The 20,680-nt window shown below is 45.7% G+C and overlaps 1 protein-coding gene across 1 annotated transcript in view; it reads left to right on the top strand.

Annotated features, from left to right (window-relative positions):
* Positions 1–20,680, top strand: part of ezh1 (enhancer of zeste 1 polycomb repressive complex 2 subunit) — a 112,315-nt gene that overhangs the window by 79,600 nt on the left and 12,035 nt on the right.

Raw genomic sequence — 20,680 nt, 5'->3', positions numbered from 1 at the left:
CAGAGGAAGGGACTGCATTTGTAAGGACAGGTTTGGGGGAGGGGACTGCATTGGTAGGGACAGGTTCAGAGGAAGGGACTTCATTTGTAAGGACAGGTTCGGGGGAGGGGACTGCATTGGTAGGGACAGGTTCGGGGGAGGGGACTGCATTGGTAGGGACAGGTTCGGGGGAGGGGACTGCATTGGTAGGGACAGGTTCAGGGGAAGGGACTGCATTTGCGGGGACAGGTTCAGATCCATCAGGTGTATCGGCCAAGTCACCAGGTAGGGAATCACTTCCTGCAGCTATGGATATAACCTCATCCACATCACTCCCATCAACAGGATCCTCAATCTCAGGAGTATTCATGAGCCAGTCCATAGTCTGGACATTACGATCCACACTGCCAACTGCCACTGACTCCTGGCCACTTCCATCAGCCACAACACTGAGATTCGATCCCACAAGGGAGACTGGAGTCTCATCCTCATCCAAGTTAAGGAAGTCGACTGGGAGAAGAAGGTTCCTGTGCATAACTTTCTCCTTGCCAGTTTGGGTGTCTTTTATTCTGTACACGTTGATGTCAGGCCTCACTGACACAACATCATAAGGAGCTGAGTCCCATCTGTCAGAGAGCTTCCTCTTGCCTTTCTCACCACGAGTGGCTAGCAACACACGATCGCCCACAGCCAACGAAGAGCCTTTGACTCGACGGTTGTAGAGTCTGGCATGAGGTGCTTGTTCTTGGAGGCTGTGTCTTCGGGCAAACTCTGCGGCTGCACACAAGTCTTGCTTCAAGCGAGTAACAAACTCATTACGGATGACTACCTTGTCATCCCGGCGGACATGTTGGAACATGATGTCAATGGGGAGGCGCGGGACTCGCCCGAACATCAGGAAGAAGGGGGCAAAGCCAGTGGTCTCGTGCACGGTACAGTTGTAGCAGAAGGTCAATGTCTACAGCATCTGTGGCCATCTGGCTTTTGCAGTAGGGGGCAGGACTCTCACCATGTTCCCCAGTGTCCTGTTGAAACGTTCTACAACACCATTACCCATTGGGTGGTATGGGGTGGTGCGTGACTTGTGAACTCCCGCCATCTCTAGAAGTTCTTTCATAAGCTTGCTCCCGAAGTTGGCACCCTGGTCTGAGTGTATTCTTTGGGGAAAGCCATAAATACAAAAGAAGTCATCCCACAACCGCCGGGCAACTTGTTTCGCAGACTGATTTCGGCAGGGAAAGGCATGTGCCATTTCTGGTCTGTTACTACCAAGACATCAACTGTCTTCTTGTCAGTCAGTTCGGCAGACCAGAAATCGATACACACCAATTCCATTGGTGCAGATCCGGCGTACATGGCTGGCCATGTCGTTTTCCATTCCAATCCAGAAGAACCGTTCCCTGGAAAGGGAGAGGGTTCGTGCACGGCCCTGATGACCAGCATTATCGTGGACGCCGAGGAGAACTTGATGCTTGAGGCTATCTGGCACAACAAACTGAAAGAGCTTCTTGTCAAGTCTGAAGTCTTTTTTCACCCTGTACAGGATCCCATCTTGTACCCGCAGCTTCTTCCAGTGTCTGAGGAGCTTGTTGACACAGCCAGGTTCAGACGCTGTTTCCCGCCTGGTAGCTCTCCTATGACGCTGCATATAGAACATGACTCGGCTTATTGTGGCATCCTGCTCCTGAAGACTCAAGATACGGCTCTGGGGAATAACAGTGGAAGCGTCTTCTCCAGGTAACTGGGGCAACGGTGGACTAGCACCGAGCAGACTGGTCATTCCACTGTCACTATGGGCAATCAGCACCGCTGACACCTCTTCAGGGCCGATGGAGCCCTCCCCAGATTGAGAGACAGCTTCAGCATCTGAATCAGATGATCCTGGTTCCACTTCTAGAACAGCTTGACAGTTGTTTGTCAGCCGGAAGGCATCCTGTACTGTACCTCTGACAACACCATTGACTGCATCCAACAGTGCAATGTAAGGCTCTTTCATCAGACGGTGACTGATACATGACTGAACGAATGGCTCACGGCTGAGTGCATCGGCGACAATGTTCTTAACACCTGGGACATACTTCAGATCAAAGTCGAAAGCTGCAAGCTTAGCCACCCATCTTTGTTCACATGCATCCAAGCGAGGCTTCGTTAGGATGTAGGACAGCGGGTTGTTATCCGTCCAGGCAGTAAAGTGTCTCCCCTTCAGCCAGTGGCCAAACTTTTCACAAATGGCCCACTTCAACGCCAGGAATTCCAGCCTGTGCGCTGGGTAGTTCATCTGTGACCGGGACAGTGTCTTGCTAGCGAAGGCGACAGGTCGAGCGATCGTTTCACCTGGTGGCACTTGAGACAGGACGGCGCCAAATGCCATCGAATGACGCATTGACAGCAAGAATGAAGGGCTCACTGAAGTCAGGGTGGGTTAAGGTGACACCATAGGCTAGTTCACTCTTCAGAGTCTGGAATGAGTCTTTGCATGCGTCAGTCCAGTCGCTCGCCGTAAGCACTGATGGAGCCAATAATCGTTTCTTGCCCATCCTGCCATGGTCTTACGCTGCACCTGCCTTCCAGAGAGGAGCCTGAACAAGGGCTTAGCTTTTGCAGAGCAATCAGCAATGAAGTGCTGATAATAGAAAATTAGGCCCAGGAAGGACCTTATCTTCTTCCAGGAAGGAGTGACGCCATCGCTCTCCATCAGATCAGCCTCTCCCACATCCGTGATGGCCCTCATCTTGTCAGGATCCTTCATCACCCCATCTCCACAGATGACATGTCCCAGAAACTTTACTGACCTCCGCAAGAGATGACACTTCTTGGGGGCTAGCTTGAGCTTATGATTCATCAGGTGGGAGAACACCATCTCCAGACGCTCAAGAGCCAGCTGCTCGGTGGGGGCAAAGACCATCAGGTCATCAAGATAACAGAGCAGACTGGTGAAGTTCTGATCCCCGAAGATTGACATCATCATTCGCATGAATGTTGCAGGACTGTTGGACAAACCTTGCGGCATCCTGTTGTACTCGTGGAGGCCGAAGGGTGAAGAGAAGGCTGTGTACTTCTTGTGCTCCTCATAGAGGGGTACATTATAGAAGCCAGACGTTAAGTCCATGGTGGAGAAGAAGACATTTCCTCCAAGCGCAGCGATATATGTTTTCCATATATATATATATATTTTTTTTTTTTCTTTTCTTTTTTATGTTTTAAAATAGTACACTCATTTGAGTAGTGGAAAAGGGGTAGGATTAAATAAGTGTATACTTCTTCCTACTCCTTTTCGAACATGTAGATTGAGTTGTGTTTTGCTTTTGTTATTGTTTGTTTGTATTCATTGCATGTTCGAAATAAAGATTTAAAATAAAAAAAATAAAAGAGTATCTGCCTGGTGAGGCAGTGGGTGCGCGTCTTTCACAGTCTTTGCATTGAGGCTCCTGAAGTCAGTACAGATGCGGAGACTGCCATCTTTTTTCCACACTAAGACCAGAGGCGATGCGTACTCACTATGTGATTTTCGGATAATGTCCCTCTCCTCCATGTCATTGAGAGCAGTCCTTAGCGTCTCGTACTGGCTGGGCGGTACCCGACGATAGGGTAGGCGAAACGGCCTCTCATCCACAAGGCTTATCTTGTGGACAAAGTCTGTAGCCTCCCCACAGTCCATCTTGTCTCTTGAGAAGACAAACTCGTAGCTCTCAACAAGTCGCAGCAGTCTGTCTTTCCACAGGTCTGACACCTCACAGGCATTCAGGTCCAGATCCTGCAATCCCAGCTTGTTCAGAGCATCTTCCACCTGTTCAGGAGACCTTGTTGCCACTGGATGCTGTGAGACACTCTGCATATTGATAGAGATCTTATCAGGTGGGGACAACTCCTCGACTGCAACACACAGGGAGACATCCGCAATCTTGCTGTTCCTCTTCAGGGTCACTGTCTTAGTGCTAGGATTTATCAACTTCACGGGCACCCACCTGTTCCCCCACAGGGGTGATATGACACGGCCCACCAACACATTCTTGGGCGTGGATCTTGACTGGGTTGCCTCAACAATTACTGTGCTTCCCACTGATATGGGTGCAGAAGCAGGTAGCTTGCCCCAAACAAGGTGTTCACACAACGGCTCAAGTGTGACACTCTGTCTCAGCTTTACAGTGCCGATCTTGTCTGGCATGGGACCTCCCTTCCACTTCTCAGAGTTGGATAGCAGGGACAAGAACTGGTAGCACTCACCATCTGCAACATCAACTGGTGAAGCTAAGAGACTCCAGTAGTTATCAGAACTCTTCATCTGACGTATAAGCACCTTATTGGCATTGCTGCTAACAAGTCGTCTGTTTACCCAGGGATGACCAACGTTGGGATAAGCAGCTTGGAACCGTAGATGGTCACTTCCAAATCATAGACTGCTGTTGGAGTGACACGGTGACCCCCAGCACCAATTACAACAATGTCATCAGCAGGACTTCTCTTAGTGTCAGGGCATCGTTGCATAAGGCGCGCTGCAGCAGCCTCACTCAATGAGCATGCCATGGAGCCGCTGTCAATCATGGCTTTCAGATCGACTTTACCAGCAGCACGGACATCAGTATAGAACAAGCTGTCAGCTCTCTGAAGCCTGTGTGTCAACTGGAATATGGCAGTCTTCCCTGAGGGTGTGACAGGACCGAGAGAGTCATACAAGGATTCTAAATCATCGTCATCACAGTAGGGAGGGTCACTATCATGATCCACACTGTCCTCCATTAAGTGTGGATCTTTCAGTTTCCCGGCTGCTGACTGTAGTTTGGTGCTGTGCTATTAGGGCAGTGCTTCTCAAACTTTTTCTGTCAGGCCCCCCTTTGGCGGACCAAAATAGCTTGGGCCCCCCCCCCCTCGCCCCAACAAAATAGTCATGAAATGGGCCATGTTTAAATTTATTGAAATAACACCAATATCGTGACCTTTCAAATTGACAACACCTTCCCTCGCGAGAGCCACCTTGCCTCGCTGTGAAACAGCACTGCAGAATGGTCAGCTCCCATCTCCTCACACAGCGCAGAGAACAGGCGCGCTTTCAGGGGTCGGGTTTTGATGAAATTTACCACGTTTATAACTTCTGTCAAAACCTCATTCAGCTCAGGGCTAAGCTGTCTTTTTTGAGGGTCCATTGCGTCCATTGCGCGTTTGGTGAGACCCCCTTGATGAGCGCCTGTAGCCCCCTCCTTTTCCCTGCCATGGCCTGCGCACTGTCAGAGCAAAAGCCCACACAGTTCTCCCATTTCAGTCCATGTTCTGTCAGGTAACTGTCAATAATTTTGAAGAGCTCATCAGCTGTCGCTCTGTTTTTGACATATTTGCAAAACAGCAGATCTTCACTCAGTGACTGGGAATTTACAAAGCGAACATAGGAAATAAGCAAACAGTCTTTATTGCTGTCAGTCTTTGACAAGGCAACACGCATGTCATCATCAAGGCTCAACTTGGCCCTATATTTTGTTTTCAGAGCTGTCATGGATGAAAAGCCAGCTTCACACAGATATGTGGTGCTGAATGGTATCAACACCTTAACTGCTGCATCATGAGATACTTGGTACTCAGCACCACACTCTGAAACTAGCTCTCCAGGTGGTATCAGATGAGATTTCAATGAGTTCTTCCAAGAGTTTGGATGGAGATGTGTCAGGAAGCTTTGTCTCAATGTTGTCTGTAAAGTATTTTTTTATCGAGAGTAACTTGGTGATCCTTTTCTGTGTTTTATTAAATAATGATTTTCAGATTTTGAGAAATTGTCAAACTTATCCAAATATGGTATTTTCATGGAGAACAGTGCAGCTGCAACAGATAGCACTTTAGTGATAATTTTCTGTAATCAATTTTTTTTATCTCAAGGCCCGCCCTGTCATGCCTCTGCGCCCCCCACTTTGAGAAACACTGTATTAGGGCAATCACGTCTGGAATGGTCTGGTGAGTGGCATTGGAAGCAGAGCCTACGGTCACGGCAGTGGGTGAATGCAGAATGTGCAGCGTCTTGACAAACAGAACAAGGCATGTTATTCAAACCTTCAACCCTGGGGAACTGTGGGCCAGACTGTCTGGTTGAACCTGGAACAGGTCTTTGCCGGAGCACCTTCTCCAGCATGCTGATAAGGCGGTTCAGGGCATCAGGGTCCGTGGCCTGCGGCTGCAGTGGGCTCGGTCCCTCAGCATGGAGCACAGTGGCAGGGACAGCAGCAAGAGCATTTACTGACACTCTTTCTTTGGGAGCTCTGCTTGTCGTCGACGATATCTCAGAATGGTACTCATTCAGAATATCTTGAACTTCATGAGCTGACCACCTGTCTATTGTTTTTTGACCTGAAGGTCATAGCAAGCTCAGTGGAGGGGCAGTTCTTTACAAACATACGTGTCACTTCAGTGCCAGGGCTGTCTAGTGTCTTGCCTTGTTCCTTCAGACGCTCAGTGGCTAGGTCAACAGCACGGTTCAGCCTGAGCCAGTAGTCAAATGCATCTTCACCCTTCTCAGGAAGAGTGGTGTAGAAGTCTGCTAATGGGAGCGATGAGCATGTGGCAGAATCAAAGTGCTTCCGCAGAAGGCCATAAATGGCGTCAGGGTTGCGGGTGATGTCGATATCACTGTTCCTGGTTCCAAACCTGACGACATCCTTGGCTTTGCCTCTGAGGTGTGTGAGAATCTCCTCTGCCTGTTCCTCAGATTGCAATTGTCCCCTCATAATAAAATTCCTCATGAGCTCCCCCCACTCATGTATGGAAACAGAGTCTGAGCTGTCTCCTCTGAAGCAGGGTGGCATTCGTAGCAGACACATTGGCATGGGTAGGTGGAGGGGCAGCACTGTGCAAAGGGGTACTGACGAATAGATTGGCATGGTTAGATGCACTGTGTAAAGGGGCATTAACAAGCACATTGGCATGGGTAGGTGGAGGGGCAGCACTGTGAAAAGGGGTACTGACAGATGGACTGAGATGGGAAATAATCTCCTGTGCTACTCGCTGACTGACCTGCTGAATCAATACATCACCCACCTGACTCACAATACTGGCAGCAATGACATCAGGGGTAGGGACAGGGGAGCCTGTGCTTTGGCTAACTGGGGCAGGAAAATATGTGCTATGCCTGGCTGGGGCAGGGAAACCTGTGTGTTGGCTGGCTGGGGTAGGGGCACCTGTGCTTTGGCTGGCTGGGGTGGGGAAATCTGTGCTTTGCCTGGCTGGGGCAGGGAAACCTGTGTGTTGGCTGGCTGGGGTAGGGGCACCTGTGCTTTGGCTGGCTGGGGTTGGGAAATCTGTGCTATGCCTGGCTGGGGCAGGGAAACCTGTGTGTTGGCTGGCTGGGGTAGGGGCACCTGTGCTTTGGCTGGCTGGGGTGGGGGCACTTGTGCTCTGGCTGGGGGGAGGGGCAACATCTGTACTGAACAAAGGAGCCCCTGATGTACCCTGGATACCCGACATCACAATACCACCCCCCTGAACAGGACTGTCAAACTGTAAAAACTGCCTAAAACCTCTACCTCTGACAACCCCAAAAGGAGTTACAAAAGATCCCCCCTGAGATTCACTCATGTTAAACAATCAAGTGAACAGCATACAATTTTTTATTTTCTTTTTCCCCCTCCATTTTCCTCAGATTTTCTCCCATTCCAATGTTAGTCGTATGCCAATTCCCAATCCCCTTCCTGGTCGCTGCGCACTTACCCCCCACAGTCAGATCATCTGGGAGAGTGGAGGCTATCACGTGCTTCCTCCGACACACGTCCAGCCAATCAACCGCTTCTTTTCACCTGGCAGCGCGGATCCTCCCTGAGAGGGCGTAGCGTGTGGAAGGATCACACTATCCCACTCAGGTCCTATCCGCGCTTAGCAGGCGCCCCGACCGAACTGTAGGAGTCGCTGTTTACAACGACCCGGACCCACCCCGCCAGCTTCTCCCACCCTCTAATACAGCCAATTGTATTAGTGTGAACGGCCAGCCAAGCTGGTGACAACCCCGGAGCTGTGAGCTGGATTCGAACAGGCGAATCCAGCTCACAGCTCCGGGGTTGGTGACGAACGCAATCTCCGCTACGCCACCTAACCGCCCGTGAACAGCATACAATATCATTAAAGAAAATACAAAAAGTAACCACAAAGGGCTTGCACGGATAACTGGTAGAATCAAAAATATTCCTCAATCTGACCACTAGTACTGTATCAGAGCAACACAACCACCTGACTTCATGTACTGTAGACGAACAGCAGCAGCAGAACAGTTCCCGGATCGCTCTGTAGCATCCACAGCTCAACAGAAGAGTCTCGAGTCACGGCACCAATGTGACCTCTCCTATTCTGTCCTGCCTGCTGTCTCATCCAGAATCGACACGGAATCAGGTGCTGGAGCAGTAGAGTGTGGTTTTATTCTGTATACAATTTGGAACACACAACCACAGCTTGTAAGGTACAAAACAGCATTGGGTCATCTCCATCAGCAAGGTATTCATGTGTGCTTACAGACTTGGATCAAACATGGATCATATAGTGGAATTAGTTTAACAAAGTCTGATAGAAATACAAATAATAACAATAAAACATTTACTTATAAAATACATGTAACTTCAAATAAGAAAATACAGTACACAGCATTACAAAATATCATAATAACCTCTTCCCTCTAAAGCCCCATTTTTCATATAACAAAAGGCAGCAGGAATATCACTGTCGCCCTGCTGGAATAAATGCTGAATTGCAGGTAGGCCTGCATAAGTATTTACTGTGCAAAATAATAACCAAAACCAGATAAACAATATTACACAGAAGACATACCTGTATACAATTTGGAACACACAACCACAGCTTGTAAGGTAAAAAACAGCATTGGGTCATCTCCTGTTCAGACACAGCATGTTCCATGTTAGTGAGCTGTTATTTGACACAACAGCTAGCTTAGCATGCTAATCGTTTTTTATAACCATGAACCAAGCAATTCCATGAACCAAAATATAAAACGAGTGTTACTAGACAATAAATATGAAACACAAGTGCATATTTAGCCACTAACAGGGTTTTTGATGAAGCACAGTATGTTAATTAAGTATTCTGGATCTGAGCAGACAGAAAACCATCTTACCATCAGCAAGGTATTCATGTATGCTGAGGACCCACAATGCAACACAACAACTTCAAAGTAAAATGCATCACATACAAAACGAAATAAAATATAAATAGCCATTTACAATAGTCCCAAGTTTAACATAATTGAACTATAATAAAGTATTTGTTAACACTGTTACATATATATACTGTATGTAACGGATGGTACCGCGAGGCGCAGTCACGATGGACCTCAGATGTTGTGAAGTGACTGTGGCGAGTAGCGGTACTATGAGTTAAACTCACTCTCTCCCTTAAAAGACACATAGACACGTTGCCAAGGAGTGAATTCACCTCTTGGTATAGTGGTCTGTGCTGTCGACCCGTGGTGCGGCAGACCACAGGTTCGAAACTCCCTCAGGGCATCGAAGTTTAAGGTGATGATTACACAACTGTTACATATATATATGAGAAAGTTAACAATGTATAGGTGCAGATGAGGGTCTGTATGCGCTATCAGCTATATTATACGTTACACACAACACACAAGTTACACACTTTTTGTCAGACATTCAGAGTAGTGCATGTGTATGTGTGTGTTTGTGTACAAAGGCTAATCTTTTTGACATGGATTAAAGTAATTATCATTAACAATCCTGATGCAAAAAAATATAAATATATATATATATACATACACACAGTATATATAGAGAGTATATATATATATGATATATACAAATATTTATATATAAAAAAACATATAATTTAAAAAAGAAAAGTATAATAATCGTGAACAACGTTATATTTCCTCACAAAATCTCATATGGTGACATCCCATGCCACACTACCAACCACCACAAGTACATATTCAACCTGTGGGAAGCACTGCAGATACTGTATCGCCTTTTTCTAGCGAACAAAAGAAGGTTGTTTACCAGCCTCTAAAAACACATCAATACATATGTGCTTAGGGTGAAAATGTGGTCACCCTAAGCAGTGGCATTAGCAGATTGTGAAGTTTTTAATAAGACAGAACAGCAAACAATGTTATTATCGACCATGGATCGATACACATTTTTGAAAAGTTCTAGATGGTTGTTCCTACTAACACAGTGTGAAGAGAGGTCTGGCTATGTGAGACTATCATATCAGCTTTCATCACCTGAGGTAGTGAGTTAGCTAGCTGACGCTATGTTACCTATCCAAAAAAATATGAAAATGAAAATGGAAACATTTTGACACCGGCAGGAGCTAAAAGAAGGCAGGTGGGGGCATGTCAAAGTGTCCTTGAGCAAAACACTTAACCACTAACTAACCGATGAGCAGGTTGGCACCTTGCATGGTCGCCTCCACCTCCACCATTGGTGTGTGAATGTGTGAGTGAATGGGTGAATGTGAGGCATAACTTGTAAAGCGCTTTGGATAAAAGATAGGGTGCCCACTACAACAAAACAATGTCCCGCAATTCAAAGATAAAAAAAAATAAAAAAAATGTTTTAATTTTTTTTATATATTTTTAAATTTTTTATCTTTCAAAGATTTTTTTTTTTTTTTTAATGTTGTTAATTTAATGCCTCGTTCAATACCCTCTTATATTTAAAATAAAAAAAAATCGTAATATATCGTCCCACCCAATGGCTGAATTGGAGTGGGACGGTCACGTGACCCAAATCAGCCAATGGGAGCGAGGGTCTGGAGAGTGTGGGTCCGCAAAGTGTCGCGGTCCTGAGAGTGTCGGTGCTGTGGTCCTGCAGCTGGATGCATCTCCAGCCGAGGCTGCCGAGCAGCTCACTCGAGTCTCGCGAGTCGCGCTGCCTGTCACCTGTCCGAGCGAGGCCGGGGCGCGTGAATATTAAAGGCAACCAACTTGTGTTCAGCTTTTCGTTCAGCGTTTCTCTGATTGGCCACACGGCCAATCAATCAATCCACTAGCACGCGGCCTTGCGGCAAGAGAGACAAGAGAGACAAGAGAGTCGCGGCAGAGAGCCGCGCATGCGCATGAGGCTCCCCCAGGTCCTTGTGTTTGAGACAGCCATATTAGACACATAGCCATAATTTAAGATAATAGTTTCCACAGCTCCAGTTAACCTAATTTATACCGTAATGAATCATTAAAAAATATACCGTTAACTGGAATATGTTGTTTCTTTACACATATGTTGGATTATGTAATTGGGTTTTCATGACAAAACAATAAAAATCGCTACTTTACATCAGGGTGAACGCTGAACCGAGTCAAGCCGCGGGCGGCGCACGGAAGCCGGTGAATGAACAACCGCATTGCCCCGCTGGCTCTTCAGCAAGGAGCCTCCACAGCTCCAGTTAACCTAATTTATACCGTAATGAATCATTAAAAAATATACCGTTAACTGGAATATGTTGTTTCTTTACACATATGTTGGATTATGTAATTGGGTTGTCATGACAAAACAATAAAAATCGCTACTTTACATCAGGGTGAACGTTGTTACACTGCCACCACCCACTTCAATGACCGAGCTCTCATATTTGCGAATGCATAAACTATATCTTAAATGATGGCTATGTGTCTAATATGGCTGTCGCGAAGTCATTGATAAGTGACAGCCATATTAGACACATAGCCATAATTTAAGACATAGTTTATGCATTCGCAAAATATGAGAGCGCGGTCATTGAAGGGCTTCGTTCTACAACGGAGGAACGGCCGCTGCTGCTGGAGCTGGACCGAGTAGAGCCGGCGGCGGTGCACGGAAGCCGGCGACAAACCACTGCATCGCCCCGCTGACGTTAAAAACGCGAAATAACGTTACTGATGTACAGTGACACCCAGAGTTTCTAGTTACAGTAGTGACGCATGACTCGAGATAGTCCTAACACTGTAACAGTGTTTATTATTAAGAGTCAGATAGTCCTAACAGTGTTTATAGTCCTAACACAGTGTTTATTAGTAAGAGTCAGATAGTCCTAACACTAGTGTTTATTATTAAGAGTCAGATAGTGAATGAATGAATGAATGAAAACTTTATTTAACAGATTGCAGAATGGGTACAATACAGTACGGCTCAATACATACAATTGTTAAGGGGATGCAGACCTGAGAAAGACGTTTGTCTTGTTTACATCAGGGTCCCCCATTTTCAATTCATATAGACATTTATGACATACACAACATACATGACATTTATGGCATAGGGACATATAGGTATTTAGTACCTATATATATATATATATATATATATATATATATATATATAGTCGTAACAGTGTTTATTATTGCGAGTCCTAACAGTGTTTATTATTTCATAACTGTATGGGCTTTGTTTATACATGTACAGTGACGAGTGAATCTACCGTTGGTTGTTAAAAACGCGAAACATAATAATCAGTCAGCAGCGCTCCACTGCTACCGCAGCCCAACACAAGTGCGTTGGAACAGCAGCCCAACACTACAGAAGTTGGTTGCCCGCGCTGCCGCGCTGCCGCGCTTGCTCTTTGGATTTCATTTGGGACGTGGGACGGCTGCGCTTGCCTGCGCGTGGGGGCGGGGGGGGGCGCGGCCAATCAGAGAAAAGCCGAACACAAGTTGGTTGCCTTTAATATTCACGCCGCCGGGACACTGTCCAGAGGGAAGGGGGCAATAGAATCCGGAGGCTAATATCCCCAAAACCGGAGGTGAGTTTAATAAGATTAATAACAAAATGAGCTATATATAGCCTACCGTCTGCGTCGAATATGATATAAAGGCATTTAGATAATAAATAAATTTCTTTAATTTTAATGAGCAATAAAAAAAATTAAATACTTTTATTTAAAGGGGAACTATCTTATAAATGGCCTTTTTGAGTGTTTAGCATTGTTTCCTAGCTATGTGAACTTATATTAATATGATCTATGTCTCAAAATTCTCATATTGGCGCATTCTTCCAATTCTCCTCTCACAATATTCACCCTCACTGAACTGAGTCATTTGAAAATGTGATGATATGTGCAGTGGCGGCCGGTGGGTACTTCGCCACTAGGGGCGCTATACCAAACATTTTGCAAAATGCAAACATGTACAGTACAGTACCACGCAACACTCATGGCAAGACGTGAGCAATTCGACTCACGCTCACGGCAATGAATCGGCTCTTATGAACGAGTCGCTCAGCTGTTACTACAACAACACACAACCAGTCAAATAAAGTATAGTCTAGACTCTAATTCACAACTTGAAACACAATATATAAATAGAAAAGTTAGAAACAAAACTCGCCCGTCTACAAACACAGGCAGATCTCTCCCTCTCTCCTTCTCTCTCTCACACACAGCGCGACGTGGAATCGATTCGTTACACAATCAGACCTATTATATACCAAGAATAACTTCAGTATGAGTACAGGGCTGTACACATATTTTGCATATTGTTAAACGAGCCAAGGCTAGCTATTAAACTATCGATATGAATCGAAAATCTGGGACCCTGATGTAAACAAGACAAACGTCTTTCTCTGGTCTGCATCCCCTTAACAATTGTGTGTATTGAGCCGTACTGTATTGTACCCATTCTGCAATCTGTTAATAAAGTTCTCATTCATTCATTCATTCAAACATAGACGATATTGAACAAGCCATAATCCACGTATTTTCAATCCGAGAGAGCTGCAGTAGTTAAATCAATGAGCCATCGATAAATAAACAATCAGCAATGTCTCGCTTCATGAATGGCCAGCAGTAGTACTGCTCCTAAAAAAACTATTTACAAACGTTAACGTTAAGCAGAGAGAGAGAGAGAGAGAGAGAGAGAGAGAGAGAGAGAGAGAGAGATTTCTTCAACCTCGAACCTAAATTCCTTAGCAACCCGTGTTACCAAGTAAACAAATCACGGAACGATAGCCTAGTACTACTAACGTTAGCTCCCAGAACGATAGCCAGTTAGCCCGCACCAGTCTAGTACTACTAACGTTAGCTGCCAGAACGATAGCCAGTTAGCCCGCACCAGTCTAGTACTACTAACGTTAGCTCCCAGAACGATAGCCAGTTAGCCCGCACCAGTCTAGTACTACTAACGTTAGCTGCCAGAACGATAGCCAGTTAGCCCGCACCAGTCTAGTACTACTAACGTTAGCTGCCAGAACGATAGCCAGTTAGCCCGCACCAGTCTAGTACTACTAACGTTAGCTGCCAGAACGATAGCCAGTTAGCCCGCACCAGCCTAGTACTACTAACGTTAGCTGCCATAACGATAGCCAGTTAGCCCGCACCAGCCTAGTACTACTAACGTTAGAGAGAGAGAGAGAGAGAGAGAGACTCACTGTTTAGTTGAAACGTCCAGGGCAGGAGAGCTTGATCCGCCATATAGCTTGTTAGCCAAGTGTTAGCTCAGCTGAGCTCGTCGACGTTAGCACAACACTCAACAAGTACATTCCTTTGTCCATTTCCGCTCGAACAGACTGCAAACTACCTGGCGTTCTATTGCCATGCTCTAAGACAAACTCTAACCTTAACCAACTTTGAAAGAGTGCCTAAGCTTAACAGTCTAAAGAACTTGCAGTCACGGCACGGCACGCTCTAAGACAAACAACAGTCCTAGTACCAGGAACCAAGCTAGAAGCTAGAATTGGAACATTAGAAATTGGATTCGGCCAATCAGAGATCGTCTCTGTGAAATTCTGCCATAGAAAAAAATACTGGCGTTGGCCAATCAGAGAGCGTCTCTGCGAAATGCGGCTATGGAAATTCTCACGGAAGTTCACGCTGCTTTCTAGACCGCTTCAAATCGCGCTCGGATTCCAACATAATAGTCATATTTCAACGCACAACGCCGTATGCACTGATTGGCTGTGACGGAGACAGCGATCAAACTGTGACGCGCACTCAGAGCGCTATCGCGTATAGCCCGGGCCGAGAAAAAAAAAAAAAAAAAAACGTGATGTCACTTCCTGCTCTGGAAAACGATGTTTTTTTAATTTAGATAATAACGTTATATTGTGCATTGGAAATACAAACATACTTAAAATGAGTAAATATTATTAATTTTAAACATGTTTATATTATTTATAGGGCTATAAAACACAAAAACGAAAAAGTTTTATTGTCTTCTTCTCTGATTTAACAGCAGCTGGCCAGCAGGTGGGTCGGCGCCCTAGCGCCCCTAGTGGTAGAGCCGCCACTGGATATGTGATGTCAGAGAGACACCGCTGCATGTTAATGTTCAGGCGAAGACGACGCTGCGCAGTGGTTTAGGAGCCCAGGCTCAAAACAGCTCGAGATCTTGAGGTAGAAAAATGCTGTTTTTGAGGACTTGATTAGAAATACAAAACAATGAATAAAAAAAATATATATATTACAGAGGTGTTCCATAGACTCACAGGAATTGTGTAAAAGTGCCCAAATAGTGAAAGAAATAGTAAAATAGTTCCCCTTTAAAAAAAAAATCCCCCCCCCCCCCCCCCCCCCCTACGTGTCCTGCATTGTCCCGCAAAAGCAGTGCTGCTGTCCTGCGACTGAACCATTTTGACCTGGTCATATAAATGCAGTCCACTTATGGCGAGGCTTCATGTCTACTGAGGTCGCCACGATTATGCCTTCAAAATAAGCGTGAGAACGTTTTCCTTTTATAAAATTCAAAGCTATCCTAGTATGTGACCCAATAAATGCACATCAGAACACTGTTTGATTGAAAAGAGACCAGCAGAGAAATGTTTTTCCAATTACCCAAGTTGGCCCTGACTGAACCAGTTTGGGAACCACTGCGTTAGCCAATACTAGAAGCTCCCTCCCTTCGGAAAATCTTCCCGCTTCTTCTCTTTTGTTTTGTTTAATGGAGGTTGGCACACAATCTTTAGGGGCATTACCTGCACATTCTGGATCAGTGGGGTTAAGGCTCACAGCATGACGTCACACCTACACCAACGTACCACCCTGCGTTGAGGTGCCTCATTGTCTGGTCTGATCTCAATAAGCCCTAAACCTTCTCTGAAACCTATTGTGGCAGGGTATCGGGAGAGAGTTTTCTATTTAAAAAGCACTCTAAAGGAAAATGTTTTTCCAAACCTGTAAGTTACAGGTTGCTTGGATACCGTGGCCACCATCCTTTATGATATATATTATGTCCATATCGGTCTGAATATAATCTTTCTATATACCTACTTATAATTATAACTCTGTATGATAGCATGTACAATAATGCTGTATACTGTATGCATATATGTATTCTTACTGTATAAATATCTATCCACATCTGTCACCTGCGTATAATTATTTTGACATATCAGATACTATCTATATCTGTACATATCCCTTACATACTCTTACTAGTTACACTGCCGGCCAGTATGACTTAGTTACTACCATAGTGTCTTTATACCTGTATCGCTGTACATATTGTACATATATACATATTTTGTACTGTACTTGTGCTGTATAATGCCAATACATTCTAATGTAATCCAATGTAAGTTAATCATTGCCAGTCGTATAAAGCCTGTGAATGCTGCACAAGCATAGTTTTCTGCCTCTGTAATTGTTCCAGTCAGACAACAGTACTTTATAAATGCTTGCAGATTTATTGATAGTTTTCACATGCCTGCAGAGACAAAAGGATAGGGAAGTACAATGCAAAGCAAAATCGTCCCACTTCTTTCTGAAGTAGAGTACGCCCTGTCATATGAACTCAAGGTCAGGACATATTTGTTTATGACTGAATGAATGATCATTGGGATCAAATAATCAAAGAGGACAAATATAAAAAATGTCCTGACTTCAAATAGTCTGAAAATAATCTTGGGGTCTGTGAAAAGGTAAAATATCTTGGACATTTTATTACAGAACAAATGAGAGATGATGATGATATATACAGGCAATGCCGCAGGATGTATGCACAAGCGAAAACTCTCTCACGCAAGTTTAGTATATGAAAGTGTCTCTGTTCAGAGCATATTGTACACCACTTTATACTGCACACTTGTGGTCAAGCTACAAAAAAGCAAGTTTGCGGAGACTTCAAGTAGCTTATAATGATGCCATGAGAATATTACTCAAAAGACCTAGATGGTGCAGTGCAAGTGAAATGTTTGTGGCTGCAAGTGTCAATACCTTCCAAGCTGTTTTAAGAAATCTCATGTATAAATTCATCTGTCGGCTAAATTACTCTGGAAATTAGATCATTCTGGTTTTAACGGACATTAGGTTCAGTGCCACACGTTACCACTCATGTTACCATGTGGAGACATTGGCACAGCTGTCTATTTGTGGGATGTGTATTTAAAGTGATGTTATTTTAGCCTGTTGTGTGTAATTTTATATAGACCATGAGTCTGTATTACATTTTGAATTGAACGATTTTAATTGCATTTATATAGCGCTTCTCTGGACACACTCAAAGCACTTTTTACAATGTAGAGGGGAAATTGCCTCCTTCACCACCACTGTGTAGCACTCAACCTTGAGCTACATGGGCTCAATGGCTGCCATACACTAGCACCAGGCACATGGCACACTACACAATGGCTGCCATACACTGGCACCAGGCACACGGCACACTGCACAATGGCTGAAAGGCTCAGGAACAGGGCCATCTCTCACGAAAATGTACAATATTGTGGTCAAATCGCACATAATATTTCCTCCGGCTCTTTATTTTTAAACATTTATACACAAAAGGTTGGTGGAAGCGACATCTTAAGTGTTTAAATTACAAAATGTTGGTAGCTGGCTCCATTATTCAGACTGATCCTCTGGGAGTAATATATGTGACACAGTTTACAGGACCTTGGCTAGCTATGACCCCAGTGAAACCTTGACCTCTGCCATGTGACAGTCTATAAACCCAGGGACCCCAGCAAGTGTTGTAAGGTGTGTTATTTTGAAGGGGGAAAAAATTACTTGATTGAGTGGTGTTTTTCTTAGGTGATGAAATTCTCAAGTATGTTTCAATGGCGATGGGGGTTGGAGAGAGAGGACCTTGTGTTAACTGGGAGTTATCGCCTCGGTCAGGATGGAGGGGTGGAGAGAGACGGATGGAACAGCCACGTGGAACCATCCCAAGCACCATAGCAGTCCCCAGAGCCTAGTGAGCAATGACAAAAACACCTGTTAAGGACGCCTGTTATTTTTCTACAACGGAGTTTGGCGATTTGCGAATCTGATTGGCCAGTGTCATTTCTGGTCATGTGACGCGTACGCCCAATCGTGGGACCGCAAGTTTCTACACTGGTTAGGCTTAGGCGCTCGTTCGAAGTCGGTTAAGGTTAGAGTTTGTCTTAGAGCATGGCGATAGAACGCCTGCCCTGATTCCGGCGGTTAAGCTTAGGCACTCTTTCGAAGTTGGTTAAGGTTAGGTTTAGGGTTAGGGTTGGTGCTTTGCAGGCTGTTCGACGCGGAAATGGGCAAAGACACAGCTCGTCACGCTATTGGGCGCACATGTCACATGACCAGAAACGTCAGTGGCCAATCAGATTCGCAAATCGCCGAACTCCGTTGTAGAAAAATAGGACGCGTTCAGGACAGCATCTGTGAAGCAACTGTACATTTAAAGGACAGTGAAATGAACATTTATGTCCTCTAATGCCAGAAATATATTTTTAACGTTTCTCTGATGTCGCACAGATGGACTGTGCAGATCCACAGAGATGGGAAATGGGACTTTGAAGGATTTTGAATGACATTTTCTACCCTGAGTCGGAACCAGATCAGACCCGTCTGACATCCCTGCAAGTCCACAAAGTAAACAGAGCCTCTCCAGGCCGGGCCTCTGCTTCTCTGGTTCTTAGCACGGGGAAACAGTTCACAGTGTTCACAGACATTGATTGGACTGTCATAGGCCATATGAATAACATTAGTGAATATCTAAATTGAGCTGCGGAGTCGTAATCCTTTCCTAGAGATGAGATACAGAGTGCATACATGGTGGAGATGTATACAGAGTACTGATGAGGAGCAGCACAATGTTCTGTGTGTGTGTGTGTGTGTGTGTGTGTGTGTGTGTGTGTGTGTGTGTGTGTGTGTGTGTGTGTGTGTGTGTGTGTGTGTGTGTGTGTGTGTGTGTGTGTGTGTGTGTGTGTGTGTGTGTGTGTGTGTGTGTGTGTGTGTGTGTGTGTGTGTGGGGTGTGTGTGTGTGTGTGTGTGTGTGTGTGTCTGTGTGTGCACATGTGTGTGCATTATGTGTGGTGTACATGTGTGAAAGTGGCTTTGTCTAGTTTACAACCAGCTCAGGGAATCAACGCTGTGCTGTCCAAGAGCCCAGTAAACACGCATGCTCTCTGCAGTGGGACCCACAGCGTAGCGGAAATAAACACACCACGCGCCAGGCCGTCACCTCCACTTACAACAACAAGCACACACACAGGGATGTTTGACACTGTTGATATGACGCTCCGCCGACAATCAACACCAGAGAGTTGGAGACGAGCCTCCCGGGCCAATCCGTAGGGGTCAATGGGGCTTTCCTCCCATAGATGTCCTAAGGGTCAAGCGTCAGAAACACCCCCACACACACACACACACACACTCACTCACTCACTCACTCACTCACTCACTCACTCACTCACTCACTCACTCACTCACTCACTCACTCACTCACTCACTCACTCACTCACTCACTCACTCACTCACTCACTCACTCAACCACACACTCACTCAACCACACACTCACTCACGCATAGTACAGCACACAGACACAGATATACAGACACACACACGGACACAAACGTGCCCACACATTCGTTTGCATTGTTTTATTTCTATCAATAATTTTCAAATATACAAAAGGATATACAACAGCGTAGTAGATGTTGACCTCGCAGCCTGCGGTGACAACGTGTACATACAGCACACACACACACACACACACACACACACACACACACACACACACACACACACACACACACACGCACACACACACACACACACACACACACACACACACACACACACACACAGACACACACACACACACACCTACAGGCCTCTGCCAAGAATCTTCGCAAACTGCATGCTACCATGTCCTCCCTCCTCACTCCCCCCCCACCCCCCCCTCCCTCATCTTTCTCTGCCGAAGACTTTGCGATCTTCTTTGAGGAAAAAGTGGAGAACATCCGCAGCTCCTTCTCCCAACCCCCACCCATTCCAAATGCTGAATCGAGAACCTCATCCTTCACTCTGTCATCTTTCTCTCCCATTACAGAAGCCGAGACCCTGACACTGGTAACGTCGAACCGTCCGACTACATGCCAGCTGGACCGGCTACCTTCCCCACTCCTCCAGACCATAGCACCAGACATCCTCCCATTCCTAACTGCAACCATCAACTCCTCACTCAACTCGGGGGTGGTCCCCACCTCCCTAAAACAAGCCAGAGTCACGCCCCTCATAAAAAAACCATCCCTGAACCCTACCGTCATAGGCAACTACCGTCCTGTCTCTCTTCTCTCCTTCCTTTCTAAAACACTTGAACGTGCTGTATCCAACCAACTTACTGCTTATCTCTTACAGAATGACCTCCTAGACCCTAATCAGTCAGGCTTCAGGACTGGTCACTCCACAGAGACAGCCCTCATTGCGGTCACAGAGGCACTTCACTTAGCAAAAGCGAAAGGCCTCTCCTCTGTCCTGATTCTCCTAGATCTATCTGCAGCCTTCGACACAGTCAACCACCAGATCCTCCTCGCGGCCTCGCAGGAAT

Source organism: Notolepis coatsorum (genome assembly GCF_963971535.1).
Source record: "Notolepis coatsorum genome assembly, chromosome: 14".
NCBI lineage: Eukaryota > Metazoa > Chordata > Actinopteri > Aulopiformes > Paralepididae > Notolepis > Notolepis coatsorum.
Note: the sequence above shows the minus strand (reverse complement) of the source record. Positions and strands in the feature narration are given on the sequence as shown.